The following is a 16,038-nucleotide window of genomic DNA, read 5'->3' as shown; positions in this document are numbered from 1 at the left end:
CCTAACTGATCTCTTTGACTTCCCGTTTTTCTGTGCTCCGCTGGTCTATAACTGAGGTAACCGATAGTTCTCGTCACCGACAGTCCCTACGGAATGGGAGATACTGCGGCTCCGGCTTCGGCGTGTACGTCCCGCTATATCACCTTCTGTATAACAATCCTAAATGCCCGCAGATTCATAAAAATGTGGACACATTGGGGCTGACTAAGGCCTTCCCGCCAGCAAATTGGAGGGATTTTGTTCATTTTTGGTCCATTTTTAGTGTAGCGATACATCTAATAGGCGTGCAACACAATTTTTCCAAAAACCCTACAAATCTGTCATTTTTGTCCAAAAACCAGCCAAGTGGGTGTGTCATGGGTGTGCCGTGGGCGTGTCATGGGTGTGCCGTGGGCGTGTCATGGGTGTGCCGTGGGCGTGTCATGGGTGTGCCGTGGGCGTGTCATAGGTGTGCTGTGGGCGTGTCATGGGTGTGCTGTGGGCGTGTCATGGGTGTGCTGTGGGCGTGTCATGGGTGTGCCGTGGGCGTGTCATGGGTGTGCCGTGGGCGTGTCATGGGTGTGCTGTGGGCGTGTCCTTTAAACTCCGCCACAATCTGCTGATTTATTAGGTGAAACCTCATTTTGTGGACGGGTTTTCTCTTGTACATAACGGCCACTTCTAGTGCGGCAGAGCCAGTCGGGATTCAGTTGTCCTGTGAAGAACCTTCCAGATTTCTTAAGGGCAACAGAGACATCAATGAATCTAATGCAAAAAAACAGACACAACCAACATCAAAGCGGCTTATACCTGAGTGATTGTCAGGGGCCCATTGGCTGATGTCAGATGTGGCTGTTAGCAGGTGTGCGGGGTGGGAGGGGCCTCTATGAAGGTGCGACCACATGGGTTGTAGTCCAGGAGGGTTTATTGTTTGAACCGTCTCACATTCTCCCATCCTGCACTCTGTCACTTCTCCCAGGCTGCACTCCCTACTTTCATTCCCTACGCTCTGCTTTGTATCTCCCTGCTGTGCAGCATGAATGCTGATGTGATCGGTATCATGTTCTTCTCGTATCGTGAAAATGTTAAATAAAAAGAAAACAGAGGAGTCATGTCATGGGCCTCCATTTTGTATCAGTCCCCTCCTGCAGTCCCCATTTAATATCAGCGCCCTCCTGCAGTCCCCATTTAGTATCAGCCCCCTCCTGCACTCCCCATTTAATATCAGCCCCTCCTGCAGTCCCCATTTAGTTTCAGCCCTCCTGCAGTCCCCATTTTGTATCAGTCCCCTCCTGCAGTCCCCATTTAATATCAGTGCCCTCCTGCAGTCCCCATTTAGTATCAGCCCCTCCTGCAGTCCCCATTTAGTATCAGCCCCCATTGAGTATCAGCCCCTCCTGCAGTCCCCATTTAATATCAGCGCCCTCCTGTAGTTACCATTTAGTATCATCCCCCTCCTGCAGTCCCCATTTAGTATCAGACCCTCTTGCAGTCCCCATTTAGTATCAGCCCCTCCTGCAGTCCCCATTTAGTATCAGCTCCCTCCTGCAGTCCCCATTTGTATCAACCCCCTCCTGCAGTCCCCATTTAGTATCAGCCCCCTCCTGCAGTCTCCATTTAGTATCAGCCCCTCCTACTGTCCCCATTAAGTATCAGCACCCTCCTGTAGTCCGCATTTAGTATCAGTACCCTCCTGAAGTCCCCATTTAGTATCATCTCCCTCCTGCACTCCCCATTTAGTATCAGCCCCTCCTGCAGTCCACATTTAGTATAAGCCACTCCTGTAGACCACATTTAATATCAGCGCCCTGCTGCAGTCCCCATTTGTATCAACCCCCTTCTGCTGTCACCATTTAGTATCAGCGCCTCCTGCTGTCCCCATTAAGTATCAGCACCCTCCTGTAGTCCGCATTTAGTATCAGTACCCTCCTGCAGTCCCCATTTAGTATCAGCCCCCTCCTGCAGTCCCCATTTAGTATCAGCCTCCTCCTGCAGTCCCCATTTAGTATCAGCCTTCTCCTGCAGTCCCAATTTAGTATCAGCCCCCTCCTGCAGTCCCCATTTAGTATCAGCCCCCTCCTGCAGTCCCCATTTAGTATCAGCCTCCTCCTACAGTCCCCATTTAGTATCAGCCTTCTCCTGCAGTCCCCATTTAGTATCAGCCCCCTCCTGCAGTCCCCATTTAGTATCAGCCTCCTCCTGCAGTCCCCATTTAGTATCAGCAGCCCTCGTAAGTCCCATCTAATCACTCCCCCCACCCCCCTGCGGTCCTCATATAATCAGTCCTTCCTAGTTCCCCTCTTGCAGCCCCCCTTTGATATATCGTAATATATATAAAAATAGTGGGCACCGCTATTGATAAGGAGTGCTAAACCAATGCATATAAGAAACAGATAACTCTCCAAGAAAACAAAAGCATATGCACAAAAAGGTAGCACATCACAAAAATACTTTATTATGACAATATCAAAAATACAGAAAATACAATAAATTATGCAGGGGTGAAGCAATAAGGGAGACAAACCCCAAACATGTCAACATGAGGCCTGCCGGCGTACCAGCAAGGTCTAACAACCACTCTGACCCCTGGACCATATAAATCCTGAACCAAACTGCCTAATGTCATCCCTGAGGAAGCCGCTGGGCGGCGGAACGCGTGGGGTGACTCTTTGCCCATTTGACCCGCTTTTCATTTTTTGGACTGCACATGGTGATAGGTTTCGCTTTTCTGCCTTATGTCTATACTTATTATTCTTTTTTGATGTGATATGTCATAGGGACTCTGTTTAGGCAGTTTGGTTCAGGATTTATATGGTCCAGGGGTCAGTGTGGTTGTTAGACCTTGCTGGTACGCCGGCAGGCCTCATGTTGACATGTTTGGGGTTTGTCTCCCTTATTGCTTCACCCCTGCATAATTTATTGTATTTTCTGTATTTTTGATATTGTCATAATAAAGTATTTTTGTGATGTGCTACCTTTTTGTGCATATGCTTTTGTTTTCTTGGAGAGTTACCCTTGATATATCGGACAACCCCCCCAGCGGCCTCTTGTGACTACAGGCATTGCTTCTCACATCATTCTGGGCGCCTTTTCAACTGTAAGCATGATAACAGAGAAGCTTAAAGATAAAGGGGGCGACGCGGCCCCGGTGCTTGCAGAAACTATCACACAAGGTAAGCTTAGATACATCAGCTGGGTATCACGCTGTATCCGTCCATCACTGTACAGTCATGGGCAAAAGTTTTGAGAATGATACAAATATACATTCTTACAAAGTCTTCTGCTTCAGTTTTTAAAATGGCAATTTGCATCATATAGTCCAGAGTGTTATAGAGAGGGATCAGCTTATCAGCAATTACTTGTACAGTCAGTATTTACCTAGGAAAGGAACTTTATCCCCAAAACACATTTCACCATTGGATTTTGGAGGTTGGATTTGGCTAGAATGGATGATGAACGCCATGTCGCATTTACAGAGCCCTCGTGCTGCCAAGACAGTAAAAACCCCACAAGTGACCCCATTCTGGAAACTACACCCCTCAAGGAATCTAACAAGGGGTGCAGTGAGGATATGGACCCCTTTATGACGGCCACATTTGTGCCGTGAATGTGAAAAAATGAAAATTTTCACTTTCACATCACATTGTTCCACATTTGTGCCCGTCACCAGTGGGGTCCATATGCTCACTGCACCTGGGGGTCGCCTGCCGCAGCAAGTCCATCCCACCTTGCGGCGGGCTCTGGTGAAAACCAGCGGCCCCTTAGACTCCGCTCCCTGGTGAGGTTAGTGCCATCGCTGGTGACGGTCCAGTGGATCCACTACTCCAGGCGTTACAGTAGGCTCCAACCATGGATCCCGGCGAGGTGCCTGATATCCGTGACGTAGCCCGTGTGGTCGCCCAACAGGCACAGCAGATCCAGCAACTCACTGCCGCCTTACAGCAGCATACTACAGCCCAGCGCACACCACCTCCTGCTGCTTTTTCTACACTCCGACTGGCTCTCCCAAGCAAATACTCTGGTGACTCCAAGTTGTGCAGAGGATTCCTGACTCAGTGCACTATGCATATTGAACTTTTAAGTAGTCAGTTTCCCATTGAGCGCTCTAAAGTGGCTTTCATCATCAGCCTATTGGAGGGTAGAGCCCTGGCCTGGGCCACGCCGCTGTGGGACCGAGATGACCCTGCTGCTGCCAATCTCCGGGCCTTCCTATTCGAGTTTCGCTCCGTCTTTGAGGAACCTGCCCGTGCTTCTTCAGCTGAAACTGCTCTCCTCAACCTCTCTCAAGGGAGCTCCTCTGTTGGCGACTACGCCATCCAGTTCCGTACCCTGGCGGCAGAATTAGACTGGAATGAGGCCGCTCTAATAACCACCTTCAAGAAGGGCCTGTCCAGTCGGGTGAGAGACGTGCTTTCCGCCCGAGACCTACCTACCTCCCTGAACGAACTCATCCTACTGGCCACCAGAGTTGATACTCGTTTTTTGGAGAGGGAGTCCCAGCCCTCTCCTGAGATTCCTATGCAGGTGGAACGGGCTCACCTGACGCCTGATGAAAGAATTCGTCGTCTGGAGCTGAATCTCTGCCTCTATTGGGGTGGTTCGGATCACTTTCGGCTGAGATGTCCCCAACGTCCTCAAGCGTCCGGGAAATGCTCGCAGCTAGGTCCGGTGGGACAGGTGTCCCTAGGTGTGAATGCCACCTCTCCAAGTTTGTCTATGCCGGTTTCCATCCAGACACCCTCAGGACAAAATCACCAGACTACGGCCTTTCTCGATTCTGGGTCAGCAGGCAGTTTTATTGCGGCAACATTGGTCCAAAGATGGCGGCTACCCGTGACCCAACTAGCCAGGCCCCTGACTATCTCCTCGGTCACGGGCGAGATTCTTACCGACCATGTGTACTACCAGACCGCACCTCTAGTTCTCCAGGTGGGTCCTTTACATCAGGAAAAGATATCCTTCTACGTCCTGCCCCATTCTTCTCCCGCCATCCTCCTGGGACTCCCTTGGCTGCAATTACATGCCCCTAAGCTGGACTGGAGAACCGGGAAGATTCTCAGTTGGGGTCAGGACTGTTTCAACCAGTGTCTCAAGTCACCTCAGACCAAGTACTCTATGTCGTCACCTGACCCCGCCAAGCCTCTATCCGGCCTACCGGCGGAAGACCAAGACTTGGCGGATGCCTTCTCACCGGGCGTACGATTGTCCCATAGACCTCCTTCCTGGTACTCCTCCACGAGGTCGGGTGTACCCTCTGTCCGTACCCGAGACTGAGGCCATGTCCTCCTACATCCGGGAGAACTTACAGAAGGATTTCATCCACAAATCCACATCCCCTCGCCACATTATACCTCCCGATCGCCTAGTACCAGTCGTCACCTCTACTCTTCAGAGAATACCCCCCGGAAAGACCCATGTTCACCCTGCGCTTCGAAGAAGGATTTTAAAGTGGGGACATTCCTCATTGGAGGCCGGGCACCCTGGAGTCCAAAAGACCGGGCAACGGATCTCCCGCCACTACTGGTGGTCCAGTCTATTCCAAGATGTCAAGGACTTTGTGGCTTCCTGTACCATCTGTGCCAGTAACAAGTCCTCCCGACTAAGGCCTGCCGGCCTATTACAGCCCTTGCCAGGTCCAGACCTTCCCTGGCACCACATAGGGATGGACTTCATCACTGATTTGCCGCCATCTGCAGGCAAGAAAGAGGGGGAGGCCAAAGAGGGGGGGTACTGTCACGGCCGCGACCTCCTCCTGCCCCATGCAGCCGCCGGGGTCCTTGTGCAGGGACCCGGCGCTGCTGCTAGTTCGGCCCCTGGGGGCGCCTCACCTCTCCTCCGCTCCTCTCTCTCACTGTGTCGGCCGGCGCGCGCGTCCCCGCCTCCTAGGGCGCGCGCGCGCCGGCTGTCTCAGATTTAAAGGGGCAGTGCGCTCCCAATTGGTCTGGTTGTCAATCACTCCCCTATAAGTTCCAGCCCTGCCCCCTTCCAGGTGTTGGAGCCTCTACATGCTTCCCATAGCGTTTGGCCCAGCTCCCTGTTGTTCCTGACCTTAGTCCTTGTCCCTTGTTCCTGTCTTCAGTCCTTGTCCCTAGTCCTTGCCCGCTGCCTTCCCATTGTTCCTGAGTCCTGTCCGCCACCTGCGAGCACGTCTACAATCCTCTGCCTGCACTATCTCCTGCCTACTGCTCCTGCCACGCCTCGCCTGCCGTCACTAGCAACCAAGCCAGGGGTAGCGACCTGGGGGTCGCCTGCCGCAGCAAGTCCATCCCGCCTTGCGGCGGGCTTTGGTGAAAACTGGCGGCCCCTTAGACTCCGCTCCCTGGTGAGGTTAGTGCCATCGCTGGTGACGGTCCAGTGGATCCACTACTCCAGGCGTTACAGTCTCATGCCAACTGTAACCGGCATCCTGAAACCATTCATGTGTGGGGTTGCTTCTCAGCCAAGGGAATCGGCTCTCTCACAGTCTTGCCTAAAAACACGGCCATGAATAAAGAATGGGACCAGAATGTCCTCCAAGAGCAACTTCTCCCAACCGTCCAAGAGGAGCTTGGCCACCAACAATGCCTTTTCCAGCATGATGGAGCACCTTGCCATAAAGCAAAGGTGATAACTAAATGGCTCAGGGAGCAAAACATAGAGATTTTGGGTCCATGGCCTGGAAACTCCCCAGATCTTAATCCCATTGAGAACTTGTGGTCAATCATCAAGAGACGGGTGGACAAACAAAAACCAACACATTCTGACAAAATGCAAGCATGGATTGTGCAAGAATGGACGGCTATCACTCAGGATTTGGTCCAGAAGTTGTATGAGAGCAGCCGGGGAGAATTGCAGAGGTCCTGAAGAAGAAGCCGCAACACTGCAAATATTATAGACTTGCTGCAGTAACTCATTCCATCTGTCAGTATAAGCTTCTGTTACTTATAATATGATTGCAATTATATTTCTGTATGTGATAAAAACATCTGACAAACACACAGAAAAACCAGAGGGCAGAGGATCATGGGAAAATAGAAGATTTGTGTCATTCTCCAAACTTTTGTCCATGACGGTATATACAGATAGGAGCCTCCCTCTCTATTACCTGTGCTGGAGAGGCGGCCGGGCAGAGCACTGAATATGAGAAGCAATAACACACATGATCTGCAGGATCTGCCCCTCAGCTGCTGGATCCTCTACTAATCGCTGATAATCAGTGTCCAGGAGAAGGTGCTAGAAAGAAGCGTCTCCAGCGATCATCTGTGCCTGGGCTGGGGGTGTATGTATGTATGGGGTGATGTATGTATGGGGTGATGTATGTATGTATGGGGTCATGTATGTATGGGGTGATGTATGTATGTATGTATGGGGTCATCTATGTATGGGGTGATGTATGTATGTATGTATGTATGTATGTGGTCATGTATGTATGGGGTGATGTGTGTATGTATGCATGTATGGGGTCATATATGTATGGGGTGATGTGTGCATGGGTGATGTAATCTATGTATGGGGTCATGTATGTATAGGGTGATGTATGTATGAATGTATGGGTAATGTAATGTATGTATGGGGTCATGTATGTATGTATGGGGTCATGTATGTATGGGGTGATGTGTGTATGTATGTATGGGGTGATGTATGTATAGGGTAATATACCGTATGTATGTATGGGGTGATGTATGTATGTATGAGGTGATGTATGTATGTAAGGGGTGATGTATGTATGGGGTGATGTATGTATGGGGTTATGTGTATATAGGGTGATATACTGTATGTATGTATGTATGGAGTGATGTATGTATGGGATGATGTGTGTATGGGGTGATGTGTGTATAGGATGATATAATGTATGTATGTATGGGGTGATGTGTGTATAGGATGATATAATGTATGTATGTATGGGGTGATGTGTGTATAGGGTGATATAATGCATGTATGTATGGGGTGATGTGTGTATAGGATGATATAATGTATGTGTGTATGGGGTGATGTGTGTATAGGATGATATAATGTATGTATGTATGTATGGGGTGATGTATGTATAGGGTGATATAATGTATGTATGGGTGATATACTGTATGTATGTATGTATGTATGTATGGGGTGATGTGTGCATGGGTGATGTAATCTATGTATGGGGTCATGTATGTATAGGGTGATGTATGTATGTATGTATGTATGGGTGATGTAATGTATGTATGGGGTCATGTATGTATGTATGAGGTGATGTATGTATGTATGGGGTCATGTATGTATGGGGTGATGTGTGTATGTATGGGGTGATGTGTGCATGGGTGATGTAATGTATGTATGGGGTGATGTATGTATGGGTGAAGTAATGTATGTATGGGGTCATGTATGTATGGGGTGATGTGTGTATGTATGGGGTCATCTATGTATGGGGTGATGTATGTATGTGGTCATATATGTATGGGGTGATGTGTGCATGGGGTCATGTATGTATGGGTTGATGTATGTATGTATGTATGGGGTCATGAATGTATGGGGTGATGTATGAATGTATGGGTGATAAAATGTATGTATGTATGGGTGATATATATGTATGTGGTCATGTATGTATGTGGTGATGTATGTATAGGGTGATATAATGTATGTATGGGGTCATGTATGTATGGGGTGATGTGGGTATGGGGTGATATAATGTATATATGTATGGGTGATATAATGTATGTATGTATGGGGTGATGTGTGTATAGGGTGATATAATGTATGTATGTATGTATGGGTGATATACTGTATTTATGTATGGGGTCATGTATGTATGGGGTGATGTGTGTATAGGGTGACATAATGTATGTATGTATGGGTGATATAATGTATGTATGTATGGGGTGATGTGTGTATAGGGTGATATAATGTATGTTTGGGTGATGTAATGTATGAATGGGGTGATATACTGTATGTATGTATGTATGTATGGGGTGATGTATGTATGGGGTCATGTATGTATAAGGTGATATACTGTATGTATGGGGTGATGTATGTATGGGGTGATATACTGTATGTATGTATGTATGGGGTGATGTATGTATGGGGTGATATACTGTATGTATGTATGTATGGGGTGATGTATGTATGGGGTGATGTATGTATAAGGTGATATACTGTATGTATGTATGGTGTGATGTATGTATGGGGTGATATACTGTATGTATGTATGGTGTGATGTATGTATGGGGTGATGTATGTATGGGGTGATATACTGTATGTATGTATGTATGGGGTGATGTATGTATGGGGTGATGTATGTATGGGGTGATATACTGTATGTATGTATGTATGGGGTGATGTATGTATGGGGTGATGTATGTATGGGGTGATATACTGTATGTATGTATGTATGGGGTGATGTATGTATGGGGTGATGTATGTATGGGGTGATATGAGGTAAGAGGAGCTGGAGATAAATACCACATACATACCATGCAGCAATGTACTATAAGCAGAAGTGACTGATGGGATGGAATAAGCGACGTCCATACAATGTCAGACACGTTTAGCTGGTAGGGTTACATGCAGGAGGTCGGAGGCCATTGTGTAACACTCGTCAGGTGATGAAACTCCCCGCGGCTCGGAGACTTACAGACTCGTCTTTATAAAGGGGATTTTTTTTTTAGCGCTGCCATCCATCGTAATGTCACCTCAGGTCTTATAAATCTATATACGGCCGCTCAGGGACGGAAAAACTGATGGCAGAAGAAAGAAAGACTAAGGAGATGGAAAATTCCTCACACTCCTGTCCCGTATATGATGGAGAGTAAGGATGTGCGACCGCCCCGTAAGATAAGGAACGGGGAAGGGGCCACTGACTGCCACTCCTACCTCACCCGTCTACCTCCATAGGTGACTGTATATACAGGGGGAGACTCCCTCCCCCTCACCCTTCTGCCTCCATAGGTGTCTGTATATACAGGGGGAGACTCCCTCCTCCCCTCACCCATCTGCCTCCATAGGTGACTGTATATACAGGGGGAGACTCCCTCTTCCTTCACCCATCTGCCTCCATAGGTGACTGTTTATATACAGGGGGAGACTCCCTCCCCCCTCACCCTTCTGCCTCCATAGGTGACTGTATATACAGGGGGAGACTCCCTCCCCCCTCACCCATCTGCCTCCATAGGTGACTGTATATATACAGGGGGAGACTCCCTCCTCCCCTCACCCATCTGCCTCCATAGGTGACTGTATATACAGGAGGAGACTCCCTCCTCCCCTCACCCATCTGCCTCCATAGGTGACTGTATATACAGGAGGAGACTCCCTCCTCCCCTCACCCATCTGCCTCCATAGGTGACTGTATATATACAGGGGGAGACTCCCTCCCCACTCACCCTTCTGCCTCCATAGGTGACTGTATATACAGGGGGAGACTCCCTCCTCCCTCACCCATCTGCCTCCATAGGTGACTGCATATACAGGGGGAGACTCCCTCCTCCCCTCACCCATCTGCCTCCATAGGTGACTGTATATATACAGGGGGAGACTCCCTCCTCCCCTCACCCTTCTGCCTCCATAGGTGACTGTATATACAGGGGGAGACTCCCTCCCCCCTCACCCATATACCTCCATAGGTGACTGTATATATACAGGAGGAGACGTCCTCCCCTCCCCTCCCTCAACCATCTGCCTCTATAGATGTACTGTACACAGGGTCACCAGTCACCGTATGCACAATGCACACAGGGTCACCAGTCACTGTATACACGATGCACACAGGGTCACCAGTCACCGTATACACGATGCACACAGGGTCACCAGTCACCGTAGACATGATGCACACAGGGTCACCAGTCACCGTATACATAATGCACACAGGGTCACCAGTCACCGTATACACGATGCACACAGGGTCACCAATCACCGTATACATGATGCACACAGGGTCACCAGTCACCGTATACATGATGCACACAGGGTCACCAGTCACCGTATACATGATGCACACAGGGTCACCAGTCACCGTATACATGATGCACACAGGGTCACCAGTCACCGTATACATGATGCACACAGGGTCACCAGTCACCGTATACATAATGCACACAGGGTCACCAGTCACCGTATACATGATGCACACAGGGTCACCAGTCACCGTATACATAATGCACACAGGGTCACCAGTCACCGTATACATAATGCACACAGGGTCACCAGTCACCGTATACATGATGCACACAGGGTCACCAGTCACCGTATACACGATGCACACAGGGTCACCAATCACCGTATACATAATGCACACAGGGTCACCAGTCACCGTATACATAATGCACACAGGGTCACCAGTCACCGTATACATGATGCACACAGGGTCACCAGTCACCGTATACACGATGCACACAGGGTCACCAGTCACCGTAGACATGATGCACACAGGGTCACCAATCACCGTATACATGATGCACACAGGGTCACCAGTCACCGTAGACATGATGCACACAGGGTCACCAGTCACCGTATACACGATGCACACAGGGTCACCAATCACCGTATACATGATGCACACAGGGTCACCAGTCACCGTATACATGATGCACACAGGGTCACCAGTCACCGTATACATGATGCACACAGGGTCACCATTCACCGTATACATGATGCACACAGGGTCACCAGTCACCGTATACATGATGCACACAGGGTCACCAGTCACCGTATACATGATGCACACAGGGTCACCAGTCACCGTAGACATGATGCACACAGGGTCACCAGTCACCGTATACATAATGCACACAGGGTCACCAGTCACCGTATACATGATGCACACAGGGTCACCAGTCACCGTATACATGATGCACACAGGGTCACCAGTCACCGTAGACATGATGCACACAGGGTCACCAGTCACCGTATACATGATGCACACAGGGTCACCAGTCACCGTATACATGATGCACACAGGGTCACCAGTCACCGTATACATGATGCACACAGCTCAGGAGACCATGACGCTCACTTATTTGCTGCAGATATAAGACTTTTTCTTGTGATGCAGAAAGAATGTACATTTTGTGCCGCAGATCTGCGGGTGGGATCATCCCCTACTGCCCCGGTGATCATCGCTGTAGGTTCCTAGCAGACCCAGATCACCATTGTAGTCGGTGTTAGCGGGTTGTGTGCCCGGAATATCCACAATAAAGAGAAAATATTTTGTAACGGAATATTCTATGCAAAAGAGAAAAACGAAAGCAAAAAAAAAAAAGTACCTTGTCATGAAATAGAGGAAATTGGTCAAACATGTGAGGGGTCCTGTGCGTCTCCGCCCGAGTAATTCCCTATATAGTTATTATATAGTGTTCATCAGCCTCTGTATGTTGTATCATCACGCTGCAGGGTCAGAGGTCAGCCGGTGCTGTATGATCACGCTGCGGGGTCAGGGGTCAGCCGGTGCTGTATGATCACGCTGCAGGGTCAGCCGGTGCTGTATGATCACGCTGCGGGGTTAGGGGTCAGCCGGTGCTTTATGATCACGCTGCAGGGTCAGCGGTCAGCCGGTGCTGTATGATCACGCTGCGGGGTCAGCCGATGCTGTATGATCACGCTGCGGGGTCAGGGGTCAGCCAGTGCTGTATGATCACGCTGCGGGGTCAGGGGTCAGCCGGTGCTGTATGATCACGCTGCGGGGTTAGGGGTCAGCCGGTGCTGTATGATCACGCTGCAGGGTCAGCGGTCAGCCGGTACTGTATGATCACGCTGCGGGGTCAGGGGTCAGCCGGTGCTGTATGATCACGCTGTGGGGTCAGGGGTCAGCCAGTGCTGTATGATCACGCTGCGGGGTTAGGGGTCAGCCGGTGCTGTATGATCACGCTGCGGGGTCAGGGGTCAGCCGGTGCTGTATGATCACGCTGCAGGGTCAGGGGTCAGCTGGTGCTGTATGATCACGCTGCGGGGTCAGGGGTCAGCCGGTGCTGTATGATCACGCTGCGGGGTCAGGTATGGTCGGGTGGTATATCTCTGTATGATCACTCTGCGGGGTCGGAGGCTTACCCAACCATTACCTCAGTGAGGAACCAGAATTATAACATTGTAGGTGACTGTATATATACAGGGGGAGACTCCCTCCCCCCTCACCCTTCTGCCTCCATAGGTGACTGTATATACAGGGGAAGACTCCCTCCCCCCTCACCCTTCTGCCTCCATAGGTGACTGTATATACAGGGGAAGACTCCCTCCCCCCTCACCCTTCTGCCTCCATAGGTGACTGTATATACAGGGGGAGACTCCCTCCTCCCTCACCCATCTGCCTCCATAGGTGACTGTATATATACAGGGGGAGACTCCCTCCCCCTTCACCCTTCTGCCTCCATAGGTGACTGTATATACAGAGGAAGACTCCCTCCCCCCTCACCCTTCTGCCTCCATAGGTGACTGTATATACAGGGGGAGACTCCCTCCCCCCTCACCCATCTGCCTCCATAGGTGACTGTATATATACAGAGAGAGACTCCCTCCTCCCCTCACCCATCTGCCTCCATAGGTGACTGTATATATACAGAGGGAGACTCCCTCCTCTCCTCACCCTTCTGCCTCCATAGGTGACTGTATATATACAGAGGGAGACTCCCTCCTCTCCTCACCCTTCTGCCTCCATAGGTGACTGTATATATACAGGGGGAGACTCCCTCCCCCCTCACCCATCTACCTCCATAGGTGACTGTATATATACAGAGGGAGACTCCCTCCCCCCTCACCCTTCTGCCTCCATAGGTGACTGTATATACAGGGGGAGACTCCCTCCTCCCCTCACCCATCTACCTCCATAGGTGACTGTATATATACAGGGGGAGACTCCCTCCCCCTTCACCCTTCTGCCTCCATAGGTGACTGTATATACAGGGGAAGACTCCCTCCCCCCTCACCCTTCTGCCTCCATAGGTGACTGTATATACAGGGGGAGACTCCCTCCTCCCCTCACCCATCTGCCTCCATAGGTGACTGTATATACAGGAGGAGACTCCCTCCCCCCTCACCCATCTGCCTCCATAGGTGACTGTATATATACAGGGGGAGACTCCCTCCCCCTTCACCCTTCTGCCTCCATAGGTGACTGTATATACAGGGGAAGACTCCCTCCCCCCTCACCCTTCTGCCTCCATAGGTGACTGTATATACAGGGGGAGACTCCCTCCTCCCCTCACCCATCTGCCTCCATAGGTGACTGTATATACAGGAGGAGACTCCCTCCCCCCTCACCCATCTGCCTCCATAGGTGACTGTATATATACAGAGAGAGACTCCCTCCTCCCCTCACCCATCTGCCTCCATAGGTGACTGTATATATACAGAGGGAGACTCCCTCCTCTCCTCACCCTTCTGCCTCCATAGGTGACTGTATATATTCAGAGGGAGACTCCCTCCTCTCCTCACCCTTCTGCCTCCATAGGTGACTGTATATATACAGGGGGAGACTCCCTCCTCCCCTCACCCATCTACCTCCATAGGTGACTGTATATACAGGGGGAGACTCCCTCACCCATCTGCCTCCATAGGTGACTGTATATACAGAGGGAGACTCCCTCTCCTCCATAGGTGACTGTATATACAGGGGGAGACTCCCTCTCCTCCATAGGTGACTGTATATACAGGGGGAGACTCCCTCTCCTCCATAGGTGACTGTATATACAGGGGGAGAATCCCTCTCCTCCATAGGTGACTGTATATACAGGGGGAGACTCCCTCTCCTCCATAGGTGACTGTATATACAGGGGGAGACTCCCTCTCCTCCATAGGTGACTGTATATATACAGGGGGAGACTCCCTCTCCTCCATAGGTGACTGTATATACGCAGGGGGAGACTTCCTCCCCTCTGGCTTCCATCCTCCGGGCAGCCTGCAGCGCACTATTCCTCCCTCTATCACCAGTAAGGGGGTTTTCCACAATGTGTTATAGGAAGATAAATATCCAAACATTCTGTGTAAATAATCGTGCATATAACCTGTCTGTGTATTGTTACACCTTTGTGCACATTGTACGTCAGGTTGCCATGACCTGGGGTGCTAGATGGCAACAGCAAGTGAGCTCTGGGGTTTTCACTAGGACACTTGTCACGGTGGCCAGAAGTGGTGATACCCACCCCCGGGCGCTGGGCTATGTACAGGGAGCACAGGTGTGAGGGAAGGTGCACGTGCGGAGGAGGAGGAGGAGGAGGAGGAGGAGGAAATAAGCACAGAGTCCAGGACTTAGGGCCCTATTCCACCGGATGATTATCGTTAGCATAATCGCTAACGATTAACGATCTCAAACGACCGCTATTGCGAAAGACCTGAAAACGTTCACTCATTTCCATGGAACGATAATCGTTACTTATGATCGTAATTGCGATCGTTTCTTCTTCCGTATTTCTTCGCTATTGCGTTCGTATCTATTGCGAACGACCGAACGATGTCTTATTCAATGCGAACGATTTGCGAACGTTTTGCGAACGAGCAACGATAAAAATAGGTCCAGGTCTTATAAAGCGATCAACGATTTCTCGTTCGGTCGTTAATCGTTACTGCATTTCAACCGAACGATTATCGTTTAGATTCGAACGATTTAACGATAATCTGAACGATAATCGTCCGGTGGAATAGGGCCCTAAGACAGACAGGAGATGACTTTACTGTGCAGTCCAGGGAAATAGCTGTGTAGGTGCAGGAATAGGTGTAGGTACAGGTGTAGGTGTAGGTGGAATAGCTGTGTAGGTATAAGTGTAGGTGAAGGTGCAGGTGTAGGCACAAGTCTAGGTGCAGGTGGAATAACTGTGTAGTTACAGGTGTAGGTACAGGTGGAATAGCTGTAGGTGCAGGTACAAGTGTAGGTGGAATAGCTGTAGGTGCAGGTGCTGATGTAGGTGCAGGTACAGGTGCAGATGTAGGTGCAGGTGCTGATGTAGGTGCAGATGTAGGTGCAGGTACAGGTGTAGGAACAGGTGTAGGTTGTGTTTGAGGAAGAGACTGACAGTACTAGTAAGAAGTAGATGAAGTGTGGCTTGACTTGGTTCAGGTTCAGGGACCCTACCAGAATAGTGCAGCACTCTGCCGGGATGGTGTAGAAGATCTCGTACTCACAGT

Source organism: Dendropsophus ebraccatus, chromosome 6 (genome assembly GCF_027789765.1).
Source record: "Dendropsophus ebraccatus isolate aDenEbr1 chromosome 6, aDenEbr1.pat, whole genome shotgun sequence".
In the NCBI taxonomy this organism is placed as follows: domain Eukaryota; kingdom Metazoa; phylum Chordata; class Amphibia; order Anura; family Hylidae; genus Dendropsophus; species Dendropsophus ebraccatus.
Note: the sequence above shows the minus strand (reverse complement) of the source record.